Here is a 17,129-nt window from a genome sequence, read left to right as displayed (position 1 = left end):
ATCCATTTGCCAGATTTCATAAAATGCGGCAATTGCTAACATGATTCGGACAGACTTAAGCATAGATACGAGTGAGAAGTTCTCATCGTAGTCAACACTTTGAATTTGTCTAAAACCTTTTGCAACAATTCTAGCTTTGTAGATAGTAACACTACTATCAACGTCCGTCTTCCTCTTGAAGATCCATTTATTTTCTATGGATTGCCGATCATCGGGCAAGTCAACCAAAGTCCATACTTTGTTTTCATACATGAATCCCATCTCAGATTTCATGGCCTCAAGCCATTTTGCGGAATTTGGGCTCATCATTGCTTCCTCATAGTTCGCAAGTTTGTCATGGTCTAGTAACATGACTTCCAGAACAGGATTACTGTACCACTCTGGTGCGGATCTCACTCTGGTTTACCTACGAGATTTGGTAGTAACTTGATCTGAAGTTTTATGATCATCATCATTAGCTTCCTCACTAATTGGTGTAGTAGTCACAGGAACAGATTTCTGTGATGAACTACTTTCCAATAAGGGAGAAGGTACAATTACCTTATCAAGTTCTACTTTCCTCCCACTCACTTCTTTCGAGAGAAACTCCTTCTCTAGAAAGGATCCATTATAAGCAACGAATGTCTTGCCTTAGGATCTGTGATAGAAGGTGTACCCAATAGTCTCCTTTTGGGTATCCTATGAAGACATATTTCTCCGATTTGGTTTTGAGCTTATCAGGATGAAACTTTTTCACATAAGCATCACAACCCCAAACTTTAAGAAACGACAACTTTGGTTTCTTGCTAAACCATAGTTCATATTGTGTCGTCTCAACGGACTTAGATGGTGCCCCTTTTTTTAACGTGAATGCAGCTGTCTTTAATGCATAACCTCAAAAACGATAGTGGTAAATCGGTAAGAAACATCATAGATTTGCACTATATCTAATAAAGTACGGCTATGACGTTCGGACACACCATTATGCTGTGGTGTTCCGGGTGGCACGAATTTGTGAAACTATTCCACATTGTTTTAATTGAAGACCAAACTCGTAACTCAAATATTTGTCTCCGCGATCAGATCGTAGAAGCCTTATTTTCTTGTTACGATGATTCTCCACTTCACTCTGAAATTCTTTGAACTTTTCAAATGTTTCAGACTTATGTTTCATCAAGTAGATATACTCATATCTGCTCAAATCATCTGTGAAGATCAGAAAATAATGATACCTATCGCGAGCCGCAATATTCATCGGACCACATACATCAGTATGTATGATTTCAACAAATCTGTTGCTCGCTCCATTGTTCCGAAGAACAGAGTCTTAGTCATCTTGCCCATGAGGCATGGTTCGCAAGCATCAACTGATTCATAATTAAGTGATTCCAAAAGCCCATCAGCATGGAGTTTCTTCATGCGCTTTACACTAATATGACCTAAACGGCAGTGCTACAAATAAGTTGCACTATCATTATTAACTTTGCATCTTTTGGTTTCAATATTATGATTATGTGTATCACTATGATCGAGATCCAATGAACTATTTTCATTGGGTGTGTAACCATATAAGGTTTTATTCATGTAAACAGAACAACAATTTATTCTCTTACTTAAATGAATAACCGTATTACAATAAACATGATCAAATCATATTCATGCTCAACGTAAACACCAAATAACACTTATTTAGGTTCAACACTAATCCCGAATTTATAGGGAGTGTGTGATGATGATCATATCAATCTTGGAACCACTTCCAACACACATCGTCACTTCACCCTTAACTAGTCTCTGTTTATTCTGCAACTCCCGTTTCGAGTTACTAATCTTAGCAACTGAACTAGTATCAAATACTGAGGGGTTGCTATAAACACTAGTAAAGTACACATCAATAACATGTATATCAAATATACTTATGTTCACCTTGCCATCCTTCTTATCTGCCAATCACTTGGGGTAGTTCCGCTTCCAGTGACCAGTCCCTTTGCAGTAGAAGCACTCAGTCTCCGGCTTAGGTCCAGACTTGGGTTTCTTCTCTTGAGCATCAACTTGCTTGTTGTTCTTCTTGAAGTTCCCCTTCTTCCCTCTGCCCTTTTCTTGAAACTAATGGTCTTGTCTACCATCAACACTTGATGTTTTTCTTGATTTCTACCTTCATCGATTTCATCATCATGAAAAGCTCGGGAGTCGTTTTTCGTCATCCCTTGCATACTATAGTTCATCACGAAGTTCTACTAACTTGGTGATGGTGACTAGAGAATTCTGTCAATCACTATCTTATCTGGAAGATTAACTCCCACTTGATTCAAGCAATTGTAGTACCCAGACAATCTGAGCACTTGCTCACTAGTTGAGCGATTCTCCTCCATCTTTTAGCTATAGAACTTATTGGAGACTTCATATCTCTCAACTCGAGTATTTGCTTGAAATATTAACTTCAACTCCTGGAACATCTCATATGGTCCATAACGTTCAAAACGTCTTTGAAGTCCCGATTCTAAGCCATTAAGCATGGTGCACTAAACTATCAAGTAGTCATCATATTGAGCTAGCCAAATGTTCATAACGTTTGCATCTGCTCCTGCAATAGGTCTGTCACCTAGCGGTGCATCAAGGACATAATTCTTCTGTGCAGCAATGAGGATAAACCTCATATCACAGATCCAATCTGCATCATTGCTACTAACATCTTTCAATACAATTTTCTCTAGGAACATATCAAAATAAACACAGGGAAGCAACAAAGCGAGCTATTGATCTACAACATAATTTGCAAAATACTACCAGGACTAAGTTCATGATTAGTTTAAGTTCAATTAATCAAATTACTTAAGAACTCCCACTTAGATAGACATCCCTCTAATCCTCTAAGTGATCACGTGATCCAAATCAACTAAACCATAACCGATCATCACGTGAGATGGAGTAGTTTTCAATGGTGAACATCGCTATGTTGATCATATCTACTATATGATTCACGCTCGACCTTTCGGTCTCCGTGTTCCGAGGCCATATCTGCATATGCTAGGCTCGTCAAGTTTAACCTGAGTATTCTGCGTGTGCAAAACTGGCTTGCACCCGTTGTAGATGGACGTAGAGCTTATCACACCCGATCATCACGTGGTGTCTGGGCACGACGAACTTTGGCAACGGTGCATACTCAGGGAGAACACTTCTTGATAATTTAGTGAGAGATCATCTTATAATGCTACCGTCAATCAAAGCAAGATAAGATGCATAAAAAGATAAACATCACATGCAATCAATATAAGTGATATGATATGGCCATCATCATCTTGTGCTTGTGATCTCCATCTCCGAAGCACCGTCATGATCACCATCGTCACCGGCGCGACACCTTGATCTCCATCATAGCATCGTTGTCGTCTCGCCAATCTTATGCTTCCACGACTATCGCTACCACTTAGTGATAAAGTAAAGCATTACATCGCGATTGCATTGCATACAATAAAGCGACAACCATATGGCTCCTGCCAGTTGCCGATAACTCGGTTAAAAAACATGATCATCTCATACAATAAAATTTAGCATCATGTCTTGACCATATCACATCACAACATGCCCTGCAAAAACAAGTTAGACGTCCTCTACTTTGTTGTTGCAAGTTTTACGTGGCTGCTACGGGCTTAAGCAAGAACCAATCTCACCTACGCATCAAAACCACAACGATAGTTTGTCAAATAGACTCCATTTTAACCTTCGCAAGGACCGGGCGTAGCCACACTCGGTTCAACTAAAGTTGGAGAGACAGTCGCCCGCAAGCCACCTGTGTGCAAAGCACATCGGGGGAACCGGTCTCGCGTAAGCGTACGCGTAATGTTGGTCCGGGTCGTCTCGTCCAACAATACCGCCGAACCAAAGTATGACATGCTGGTAGGCAGTATGACTTGTATCGCCCACAACTCACTTGTGTTCTACTCGTGCATATAACATCAAACCATAAAACCTAGGCTCGGATGCCACTGTTGGGGAACGTAGTAATTTCAAAAAAATTCCTACGCACACGCAAGATCATGGTGATGCATAGCAACGAGAGGGGAGAGTGTGATCTACGTACCCTTGTAGATCAACAGCGGAAGCATTGACGCAACGTAGAGGAAGTAGTCGTACGTCTTCCCGATGCGACCGATCCAAGCACCTTACTCCGGCACCTCCGAGTTCTTAGCACACGTACAGCTCGATGACGATCCCCGGGATCCGATCCAGCAAAGCGTCGGGGAGGAGTTCCATCAGCACGACGGCGTGGTGACGATCTTGATGTTCTACCATCGCAGGGCTTCGCCTAAGCCCTGCTACAATATGATCGAGGTGGAATATGGTGGCAGGGGGCACCGCACACGGCTAAGGAACGATCTCAATGATCAACTTGTGTGTCTAGGGTGCCCCCTGCCTCCGTATATAAAGGAGCCAAGGGGGAGGGGCGGCCGGCCAGGAGGAGGGCGCAGGAGGAGTCCTACTCCTACCGGGAGTAGGACTCCCCCCCAATCCTAGTTGGAATAGGATTCCCCGAGGGGGAAAGATAGAGAGGGGGGCCGGCCACCTCTCCTTGTCCTAATAGGACTAGGGGAGGGGGGAGGCGCGCGGCCACCTTGGGCTGCCCCTTTCTCCTTTCCACTAAAGCCCATCAAGGCCCATATGGCTCCCGGGGGGTTCCGGTAACCTCCCGGTACTCCGGTAAAATCCCGATTTCACCTGGAACACTTCCAATGTCCAAATATAGGCTTCCAATATATCAATCTTTATGTCTCGACCATTTCGAGACTCCTCGTCATGTCCGTGATCACATCCGGGACTCCGAACTAACTTCGGTACATCAAAATGCATAAACTCATAATAACTGTCATCGTAACGTTAAGCGTGCGGACCCTACGGTTCGAGAATAATGTAGACATGACTAAGACACATCTCCGGTCAGTAACCAATAGCGGAACCTGGATGCTCATATTGGCTCCTACATATTCTACGAAGATCTTTATCGGTCAGACCGCATAACAACATACGTTGTTCCCTTTGTCATCGGTATGTTACTTGCCCGAGATTCGATCGTCGGTATCCAATACCTAGTTCAATCTCGTTACCGGCAAGTCTCTTTACTCGTTCTGTAATACATCATCTCGCAACTAACTCATTAGTTGCATTGCTTGCAAGGCTTAAGTGATGTGCATTACCGAGAGGGACCAGAGATACCTCTCCGACAATCGGAGTGACAAATCCTAATCTCGAAATACGCCAACCCAACATCTACCTTTGGAGACACCTGTAGAGCTCCTTTATAATCACCCAGTTACGTTGTGACGTTTGGTAGCACACAAAGTGTTCCTCCGGTAAATGGGAGTTGCGTAATCTCATAGTCATAGGAACATGTATAAGTCATGAAGAAAGCAATAGCAACATACTAAACGATCGGGTGCTAAGCTAATGGAATGGGTCATGTCAATCAGATCATTCATCTAATGATGTGATCCCATTAATCAAATAACAACTCTTTGTCCATGGTTAGGAAACATAACCATCTTTGATTAACGAGCTAGTCAAGTAGAGGCATACTAGTGACACTCTATTTGTCTATGTATTCACACATGTATTATGTTTCCGGTTAATACAATTCTAGCATGAATAATAAACATTTATCATGATATAAGGAAATAAATAATAACTTTATTATTGCCTCTAGGGCATATTTCCTTCATTAGCAACTATATTGTATGAACCACCTTTAGTGTATGATCTCAGTGAGCCTGCAGTTCTTGCTGTTGATAAAGAAGGTGTTGTTTTTCATAGTCAGTGCACATAAGAGAGCAGAAATTTCAGTAAGGGGAAGCTCAAAGCTGTAATCGAGGAAGAGGCGCTGCTAGAGGAGGGACATAATAACAGTGATGACTATGAGGATGCATATGACAATGATAACAATCCTTTCTGCATGGAGAAGTACAGGATATGTGAAGACACAGAGATAATTAAGGGGAATAAACTAGCAGAGCAAGAAGTTGAAGATCAAGATTCAGATTCAGATGAGGATTCAGAAGAGGAACAAGTACATTATGAGGGTGACACTGAGGTTGAGGATTTGTTTAAGATGGAGGAGGAGGAGGAGCAGGAGAAGGAGGATGAGGTCAAGGTTGTTGCAACAGAAGAAGCAGCAATGCAAAAACCTGCAAAAAGGAGGAAGAAGCTGGTAGTTAGGAGATGCCCTACTACTAGGTCACATTCAAGTGTGTTGGAGGAGGTGAAACCTGATTTCATTCCTTCATCAGACGAAGAAGATGATGGGTTGCTTTTTGAGGATAAAGATGATGGACATGAGCCACTGTCATTTGTTCTACCTAAAGGGAGGAAGAGTAGGGCCAAGAAAAGGAAACCAAGGATCTGGTACAATTACAAACTTGAGCAACCACATCAGCAGTTATGTCTGTACATGTGCTTTAAGGATCAGCAGCAATTCAGAGATGCTTTGTTGAGCTTGCACATCACACAGGCCAGAGACTTCAGGTATCACAGAAATTCAGACCAAAGGATCATTGCCTGTTGTAAGCAAGAGCATTGCCAGTTTTGCATAGTTGCTGCAGTTATCAAGGGGGAGAAGACTTTTGCTATTAAGAAAATAAGGCTGGAGCACACTTGCCCTAGCAGCACTGAGACATCAAGGATTAGTGCCAAGTGGCTTGCAAAGACCTATGAGTCATTGTTCAGGTCTGGTCCAACCACTAGCATACACACTCTGATTGACAACTGCAATGAGAAGTATGGTGTTGATGTGCCAAGGCACATGGCCTATAGGGAAAAAACCTTGTTGTAGAAGTCGTGCTAGGAGAGCACAAGAAGAAGTATCCCAGACTTAGGGATTATGCTCAGGCCATCATGGATACAAATCCTAACTACAAAAATACCACATCCAGGACCAAGGTTTCATGCTATGTTCTTCTGCATAAATGGAGCAAGGGAGAGATTTCTCAATGGATGCAGACCATTCATTGGTTAGTTATGCCATTATCACTGCTGCTCAAATCATTGTTATTTGTACATCACAAGCTTTTTAGTTCATTGTTAACTATGCCAATATATAGTTTAGTAATGCTTTATAGTTCTTTTTACTGACTTAAATATATAGTTTAGTAGTGCTTTATAGTTCTTTTTAGTGACTTAAATATGTAGTTTAGTAGTGCTTTATAGTTCTTTTTAGTGACTTAAATATATAGTTTAGTAGTGCTTTTTAGTGACTTAAATATATAGTTTAGTAGTGCTTTATATTGCTTTATAGTGCTTTATATTGCTTTTTAGTGCTTTATAGTGCTTTATAGAGCTTTATAGTGCTATAGTAGTGCTTTATAGAAGTTTAAATTGTTCTTTGGTTGCAACAACAGGTGTTGATGGATGCTTTATTAAGCTCACCACTGGTGCTCAAATCCTAGCTGCCACTGGAAGAGATGGGAATAATAAAATTTTCCCACTTGCATTTGTTGTTGTTGGACAAGAGGACACAGCTAACTGGTGTTGGTTTCTACACCAACTGAAGATATGTCTAGGAGGAGAAGTTGGGAAATTTGGGCATTATACTATCATGTCTGATAGACAGAAGGTATGCATGCATCTTCCTGTTATGTTCTTGTTGTTATGTTCTTTTGCATTAGCATGTTATGTTCTAGATGCATTAGTACAACAGCTAAGTCTAGCATGCTATGTGAACAGGGGCTACTAAATGCAGTAAACCAAGTTTTTCCAATGATAATCTAGTACCTGGTGAACATGATTGGACAAGGACAAGTGGACCAGATATAGAGCCACCCAAATTTCATGTGAAGAAGGGGAAAAGGAAAGAGAAGATAATAAAGGGCAGATTTGAGGTTCCAAAACCAAAGGACAGTTCAACAATGGCCACTATAACATGCAGCAACTGTGGGCTCCAAGGCCATAGGTACACCAACTGCAAGCAATAATTGAGATCAGAGTTGGCTATGAGGAAAAATAAGCATGTGGTAAACCCTTGTGAATTGTACTTGTTAATTGGCCTTCTTTCCTTGTATGTTTTAAGTGCTAAACCCTTGTGACTAACTACCATGTTTCCTTGTATGTTTGCAAGGCACTTGCAAGATCAAGGAATGAAGCTACTCCACCTACAAGATCAAGGAATAAAGATACTCCAGCGGGAAGATCACAACAGCCACCATCAGGATCACAGCAGCCACCAGCAAGATGTGCTTCTGCAAGATCTGCTTCTGCAAGATATGCTACTGCCAGATCTGCTAGAGGGTCAGCTAGTGCAAGATTTCCAAGGCCTTTCACTGCCCCAAGATTTGCTGCTGGAGCTTCATCTTCTGGTCCTTCTACTTCTGGTGCTCCTTCAAGTGTCCCAGGAAATTATACTTGCTTGATGTCATTCTTTACTGCCAGTGGTAACACTTGAGTGATAGAATGGTGCATTTTTTTATTCTGATGGTTGCATGTTGAGGTGGCTCGGTGTCGAGGGAACCCTACCAACCCAACTAGTTTGGTTTAGGGTGGCTCTGTTGGGGAATGTTGCAGAAAATTAAAAATTTTCCTACGGTTTCACCAAGATCCATCTATGAGTTCATCTAAGCAACGAGTCAAGGGAGAGAGTTTGCATCTACATACCACTTGTAGATCGCGTGCGGAAGCTTGCAAGGTGATGATGTAGTCGTACTCGACGTGATTCGAATCACCGATAACCAAGTGCTGAACGGACAGCACCTCCGCGTTCAACACACGTACGGGACGGGAGACGTCTCCTCCTTCTTGATCCAGCAAGGGGGAAGGAGAGGTTGAGGAAGACAGCTCCACCGGCAGCACGACGGCGTGGTGATGGTGGAGAGGCAGTACTCCGACAGGGCTTCGCCAAGCACACAACGGAGGAGGAGAGGTGTTGGGGAGGGGAGGGCTGCGCCTTGGAGGGTGGTACGGCTGCCCTCCCCTCACCGCTCTATTTATAGGGGGAAGGGAGAAGGGGGCCGGCCCCCTAGAACCCATCTAGGAGGGGTGCAGCGGCCTAGGGGAGAGGGGAGAGGGTGGCTTGCCCCCCAAGCCAAGGGGGGCGCCCCCTCTAGGGTTCCCCCCTCAACCCTAGGCGCATGGGCCCAAGGGAGGGGGTGCGGCCAGCCCACCAGGGGCTGGCTCCCTGCCCCATGCAGCCCATGTGGCCCCCCCCGGGAGGGGTGGCCCCTCCCGGTGGACCCCCGGAACCCTTCCTGTGGCCCCGGTACAATACCGGTATGACCCCGAAACTTCCCGGTGTCCGTTTGACAACTTCCCATATATAAATCTTTACCTCCGGACCCTTCCAGATCTCCTCGTGACGTCCAGGATCCCATCCGGGACTCCGAACAACATTCGGTAGTCACATACTAGTCTTCCTAATAACCCTAGCGTCACCGAACCTTAAGTGTGTAGACCCTACGGGTTCGGGAGACATGCAGACATGACCGAGACGCTCTCAGTCAATAACCAACAGCGGGATCTGGATACCCATGATGGCTCCCACATGCTCCTCGATGTTGTCATCGGATGAACCACGATGTCGAGGATTCGATCAAACCCTGTATGCAATTCCCTTTGTCAATCGGTACGTTACTTGCCCGAGACTCGATCGTCGGTATCCCAATACCTTGTTCAGTCTCGTTACCGGCAAGTCACTTTACTCGTACCGTAATGCATGATCTCGTGTCCAACACCTTGGTCACATTGAGCTCATTATGATGATGCATTACCGAGTGGGCCCAGAGATACCTCTCCGTCATACGGAGTGACAAATCCCAGTCTCGATCCGTGTCAACCCAACAGATACTTTCGGAGATACCTGTAATGCACCTTTATAGTCACCCAGTTACGTTGTGACGTTTGATACACCCAAGGCACTCTTACGGTATCCGGGAGTTACACGATCTCATGGTCGAAGGAAGAGATACTTGACACTGGCAAAGCTCTAGCAAAACGAACTACACGATCTTTTTATGCTATGCTTAAGATTGGGTCTTGTCCATCACATCATTCTCCTAATGATGTGATCCCGTTATCAATGACATCCAATGTCCATAGTCAGGAAACCATGACTATCTGTTGATCACAACGAGCTAGTCAACTAGAGGCTCACCAGGGACATATTGTGGTCTAAGTATTCACACGTGTATTACGATTTCCGGATAATACAGTTATAGCATGAATAAAAGACATTTATCATGAACATTGAAATATAATAATACTTTTATTATTGCCTCTAGGGCATATTTCCAACAGTCTCCCACTTGCACTAGAGTCACCAATCTAGTTACATTGTGATGAATCGAACACCCATAGAGTTCTGGTGTTGATCATGTTTTGCACGCGAGAGAGGTTTAGTCAGCGGATCTGCGACATTCAGATCCGTGTGCACTTTGCAAATCTCTATGTCTCCATCTTGAACATTTTCACGGATGGAGTTGAAACGGCGCTTGATGTGCCTGGTCTTCTTGTGAAACCTGGGCTCCTTGGCGAGGGCAATAGCTCCAGTGTTGTCACAGAAGAGTTTGATCGGCCCCGACGCATTGGGTATGACTCCTAGGTCGGTGATGAACTCCTTCACCCAAATCGCTTCATGCGCTGCCTCCGAGGCTGCCATGTACTCCGCTTCACACGTAGATCCCGCCACGACGCTCTGCTTGCAGCTGCACCAGCTTACTGCTCCACCATTCAACATATACACGTATCCGGTTTGTGACTTAGAGTCATCCAGATCTGAGTCGAAGCTAGCGTCGACGTAACCCTTTACGACGAGCTCTTCGTCTCTTCCATAAACGAGAAACATGTCCTTCGTCCTTTTCAGGTACTTCAGGATATTCTTGACCGCTGTCCAGTGTTCCTTGCCGGGATTACTTTGGTATCTTGCTACCAAACTTACGGCAAGGTTTACATCGGGTCTGGTACACTGCATGGCATACATAATAGATCCTATGTCTGAAGCATAGGGGATGACACTCATCTCTTCTTTATCTTTTGCCGTGGTCGGTGACTGAGCCGAGCTCAATCTCACACCTTGTAACATAGGCAAGAACCCCTTCTTGGACTGATCCATTTTGAACCTCTTCAAAATCTTATCAAGGTATGTGCTTTGTGAAAGACCTATGAGGCGTCTCGATCTATCTCTATAGATCTTGATGCCTAATATATAAGCAGCTTCTCCAAGGTCCTTCATTGAAAAACACTTATTCAAGTAGGCCTTAATGCTGTCCAGAAATTCTATATTATTTCCCATTAAGAGTATGTCATCTACATATAATATGAGAAATGCTACAGAGCTCCCACTCACTTTCTTGTAAACGCAGGCTTCTCCATAAGTCTGCATAAACCCAAACGCTTTGATCATCTCATCAAAGCGAATGTTCCAACTCCGAGATGCTTGCACCAGTCCATAAATGGATCGCCGGAGCTTGCATACTTTGTTAGCGTTCCGAGGATCGACAAAACCTTCCGGCTGCATCATATACAGTTCTTCCTTAAGATGCCCGTTAAGGAATGCCGTTTTGACGTCCATTTGCCATATCTCATAATCATAGTATGCGGCAATTGCTAACATGATTCGGACGGACTTCAGCTTCGCTACGGGAGAGAAAGTCTCGTCGTAGTCAATCCCTTGAACTTGTCGATAACCCTTAGCGACAAGTCGAGCCTTATAGATTGTAACATTACCATCCGCGTCCGTCTTCTTCTTAAAGATCCATTTGTTTTCTATCGCTCGCCGATCATCGGGCAAGTCTGTCAAAGTCCATACCTTGTTTTCATACATGGATTCTATCTCGGATTTCATGGCTTCAAGCCATTTGTTGGAATCCGGGCCCGCCATCGCTTCTTCATAGTTCGAAGGTTCATTGTTGTCTAACAACATGATTTCCAGGACAGGGTTGCCGTACCACTCTGGTGCGGAACGTGTCCTTGTGGACCTACGAAGTTCAGCAGTAACTTGATCCGAAGTGCCTTGATCATCATCATTGTTTTCCTCTTCAGTTGGTGTGGGCATCACAGGAACGGTTTCCTGCGCTGCACCACTTTCCCGCTCAAGAGGTAGTACTTCATCGAGTTCTACTTTCCTCCCTCTTACTTCTTTCGAGAGAAACTCTTTTTCCAGAAAGCATCCGTTCTTGGCAACAAAGATCTTGCCTTCGGATCTTAAGTAGAAGGTATACCCGACAGTTTCCTTAGGGTATCCTATGAATACGCATTTTTCCGACTTGGGTTCGAGCTTTTCAGGTTGAAGTTTCTTGACATAAGCATCGCATCCCCAAACTTTTAGAAACGACAGCTTAGGTTTCTTTCCAAACCATAATTCATACGGTGTCGTCTCAACGGATTTAGACGGTGCCCTATTTAAAGTGAATGTAGCTGTCTCTAGAGCGTATCCCGAAATGATAGCGGTAAATCGGTAAGAGACATCATAGACCGCACCATATCCAATAGGGTGCGATTACGACGTTCGGACACACCGTTTCGCTGAGGTGTTCCAGGCGGCGTGAGCTGTGAAATGATTCCACATTTCCTTAAGTGTGTACCAAATTCGTGACTTAAGTATTCTCCTCCACGATCTGATCGTAAGAATTTTATCTTTCGGTCACGTTGATTCTCTACCTCATTCTGAAATTCCTTGAACTTTTCAAAGGTCTCAGACTTGTGTTTCATTAAGTAGACATACCCATATCTACTCAAGTCATCTGTGAGAGTGAGAACATAACGATATCCTCCGCGATCCTCAACGCTCATTGGACCGCACACATCGGTATGTATGATTTCCAACAAGTTGGTTGCTCGCTCCATTGTTCCGGAGAACGGAGTCTTGGTCATTTTGCCCAAAAGGCATGGTTCGCACGTGTCAAACGATTCATAATCAAGAGACTCTAAAAGTCCATCGGCATGGAGCTTCTTCATGCGCTTGACACCAATGTGACCAAGGCGGCAGTGCCACAAGTATGTGGGACTATCGTTATCAACTTTAAATCTTTTGGCATCTACACTATGAACATGTGTAATATTACGCTCGAGATTCATTAAGAATAAACCATTGACCATCGGAGCATGACCATAAAACATATCTCTCATATAAATCAAACAACCATTATTCTCAGACTTAAATGAGTAGCCATCTCGTATTAAAGAGATCCAGATACAATGTTCATGCTCAAACTTGGCACTAAATAACAATTATTAAGGTTCAAAACTAATCCCGTAGGTAAATGTAGAGGCAGCGTGCCGACGGCGATCACATCGACTCTGGAACCATTCCTGACGCGCATCGTCACCTCGTCCTTCGCCAGTCTCCGTTTATTCCGCAGCTCCTGCTGTGAGTTACAAATATGAGCAACGGCACCGGTATCAAATACCCAGGAGTTACTACGAGTACTGGTAAGGTACACATCAATCACATGTATATCAAATATACCTTTGGTGTTTCCGGCCTTCTTATCCGCTAAGTATTTGGGGCAGTTCCGCTTCCAGTGACCCTTCCCCTTGCAATAAAAGCACTCAGTCTCAGGCTTGGGTCCATTCTTTGACTTCTTCCCGGTAACTGGCTTACCAGGCGCGGCAACATCTTTGCCGTCCTTCTTGAAGTTCTTCTTACCCTTGCCCTTCTTGAACTTAGTGGTCTTATTGACCATCAACACTTGATGTTCTTTCTTGATTTCAGCCTCTGCTAACTTCAGCATCGAGAACACTTCAGGAATGGTCTTTTCCATCCCCTGCATGTTGTAGTTCATCACAAAGCTCTTGTAGCTTGGTGGGAGCGACTGGAGGATTCTGTCAATGACCGCCTCATCTGGGAGGTTAATGTTCAGCTGGGTCATACGGTTGTGCAACCCAGACATCTTCAGGATGTGCTCACTGACAGAACTGTTTTCCTCCATCTTACAACTGTAGAACTTGTCGGAGACATCATATCTCTCGACCCGGGCATGAGCTTGAAAAACTAGTTTCAGCTCTTCGAACATCTCATATGCTCCGTGGTGCTCAAAACGCTTTTGGAGCCCCGGTTCTAAGCTGTAAAGCATGCCGCACTGAACGAGGGAGTAATCATCAGCACGAGACTGCCAAGCATTCATAATGTCTTGGTTCTCTGGGACGGGAGCGTCACCTAGCGGCCCTTCTAGGACATATTGTTTCCTGGCAGCTATGAGGATGATCCTCAGGTTCCGGACCCAGTCCGTATAGTTGCTGCCATCATCTTTCAGCTTGGTTTTCTCTAGGAACGCGTTGAAGTTCATGTTGACATTAGCGTTGGCCATTGATCTACAAGACATATTTGCAAAGGTTTTAGACTAAGTTCATGATAATAAAGTTCTAATCAAATTATGAACTCCCACTTAGATTAGACATCCCTCTAGTCATCTAAGTGTTACACGATCCGAGTCGACTAGCCCGTGTCCGATCATCACGTGAGACGGACTAGTCATCGTCGGTGAACATTCTCATGTTGATCGTATCTTCCATACAATTCGTGTTCGACCTTTCGGTCTCCGTGTTCCGAGGCCATGTCTGCACATGCTAGGCTCGTCAAGTTAACCCTAAGTGTTTTCGCTGTGTAAAACTGTCTTACACCCGTTGTATGTGAACGTAAGAATCCATCACACCCGATCATCACGTGGTGCTTAGAAGCGACGAACTGTAGCAACGGTGCACAGTTAGGGGAGAACACTTCTTGAAATTTTTATAAGGGATCATCTTATTTACTACCGTCGTCCTAAGTAAACAAGATGCATAAACATAATAAACATCACATGCAATTATATAGTTGTGACATGATATGGCCAATATCATATAGCTCCATTGATCTTCATCTTCGGGGCTCCATGATCATCTTGTCACCGGCTTGACACCATGATCTCCATCATCATGATCTCCATCATCGTGTCTTCAGGAAGTTGTCACGCCAACGACTACTTCTACTTCTATGACTAATGTTTAGCAATAAAGTAAAGTAGTTTACATGGCGTTATTCAATGACACGCAGGTCATACAAAAAATAAAGACAACTCCTATGGCTCCTGCCGGTTGTCATACTCATCGACATGCAAGTCGTGAATCCTATTACAAAGAACATGATCTCATACATCACAATTCATCATTCATCACAACTTCTGGCCATATCACATCACATGATCAATCGCTGCAAAAACAAGTTAGACGTCCTCTAATTGTTGTTGCATCTTTTACGTGGCTGCAATTGGGTTCTAGCAAGAACGTTTTCTTACCTACGAATCACCACAACGTGATTTTGTCAACTTCTATTTACCCTTCATAAGGGCCCTGTTCATCGATTCCGCTCCAACTAAAGTGGGAGAGACAGACACCCGCCAGCCACCTTATGCAACTAGTGCATGTCAGCCGGTGGAACCGGTCTCGCGTAAGCGTACGTGTAAGGTTGGTCCGGGCCGCTTCATCCCACATTACCGTTGAGCAAGAAAAGACTAGTAGAGGCAAGTAAGATGACAAAATCCACGCCCACAACAAAATTGTGTTCTACTCGTGCAAAGAGAACTACGCATAGACCTAGCTCATGATGCCACTGTTGGGGAACGTTGCAGAAAATTAAAATTTTTCCTACGGTTTCACCAAGATCCATCTATGAGTTCATCTAAGCAACGAGTCAAGGGAGAGAGTTTGCATCTACATACCACTTGTAGATCGCGTGCGGAAGCTTGCAAGGTGATGATGTAGTCGTACTCGACGTGATTCGAATCACCGATGACCAAGTGCTGAACGGACAGCACCTCCGCGTTCAACACACGTACGGGACGGGAGACGTCTCCTCCTTCTTGATCCAGCAAGGGGGAAGGAGAGGTTGAGGAAGACAGCTCCACCGGCAGCACGACGGCGTGGTGATGGTGGAGAGGCAGTACTCCGACAGGGCTTCGCCAAGCACACAACAGAGGAGGAGAGGTGTTGGGGAGGGGAGGGCTGCGCCTTGGAGGGTGGTACGGCTGCCCTCCCCTCACCCCTCTATTTATAGGGGGAAGGGAGAAGGGGGCCGGCCCCCTAGAACCCATCTAGGAGGGGTGCGGCGGCCTAGGGGAGAGGGGAGAGGGTGGCTTGCCCCCCAAGCCAAGGGGGGCGCCCCCTCTAGGGTTCCCCCCTCAACCCTAGGCGCATGGGCCCAAGGGAGGGGGTGCGGCCAGGCCACCAGGGGCTGGCTCCCTGCCCCACGCAGCCCATGTGGCCCCCCGGGAGGGGTGGCCCCTCCCGGTGGACCCCCGGAACCCTTCCTGTGGCCCCGGTACAATACCGGTATGACCCCGAAACTTCCCGGTGTCCGTTTGACAACTTCCCATATATAAATATTTACCTCCGGACCCTTCCGGATCTCCTCGTGACGTCCAGGATCCCATCCGGGACTCCGAACAACATTCGGTAGTCACATACTAGTCTTCCTAATAACCCTAGCGTCACCGAACCTTAAGTGTGTAGACCCTACGGGTTCGGGAGACATGCAGACATGACCGAGACGCTCTCAGTCAATAACCAACAGCGGGATCTGGATACCCATGATGGCTCCCACATGCTCCTCGATGTTGTCATCGGATGAACCACGATGTCGAGGATTCGATCAAACCCTGTATGCAATTCCCTTTGTCAATCGGTACGTTACTTGCCCGAGACTCGATCGTCGGTATCCCAATACCTTGTTCAGTCTCGTTACCGGCAAGTCACTTTACTCATACCGTAATGCATGATCCCGTGTCCAACACCTTGGTCACATTGAGCTCATTATGATGATGCATTACCGAGTGGGCCCAGAGATACCTCTCCGTCATACGGAGTGACAAATCCCAGTCTCGATCCGTGTCAACCCAACAGCTACTTTCGGAGATACCTGTAATGCACCTTTATAGTCACCCAGTTACGTTGTGACGTTTGATACACCCAAGGCACTCTTACGGTATCCGGGAGTCACACGATCTCATGGTCGAAGGAAGAGATACTTGACACTTGCAAAGCTCTAGCAAAACGAACTACACGATCTTTTATGCTATGCTTAGGATTGGGTCTTGTCCATCACATCATTCTCCTAATGATGTGATCCCGTTATCAACGACATCCAATGTCCATAGTCAGGAAACCATGACTATCTGTTGATCACAACGAGCTGGTCAACTAGA

This window comes from Triticum dicoccoides, chromosome 1A, assembly GCF_002162155.2.
Source record: "Triticum dicoccoides isolate Atlit2015 ecotype Zavitan chromosome 1A, WEW_v2.0, whole genome shotgun sequence".
Taxonomy (NCBI): Eukaryota; Viridiplantae; Streptophyta; class Magnoliopsida; order Poales; family Poaceae; genus Triticum; species Triticum dicoccoides.
This window is presented reverse-complemented; position numbering follows the sequence as displayed.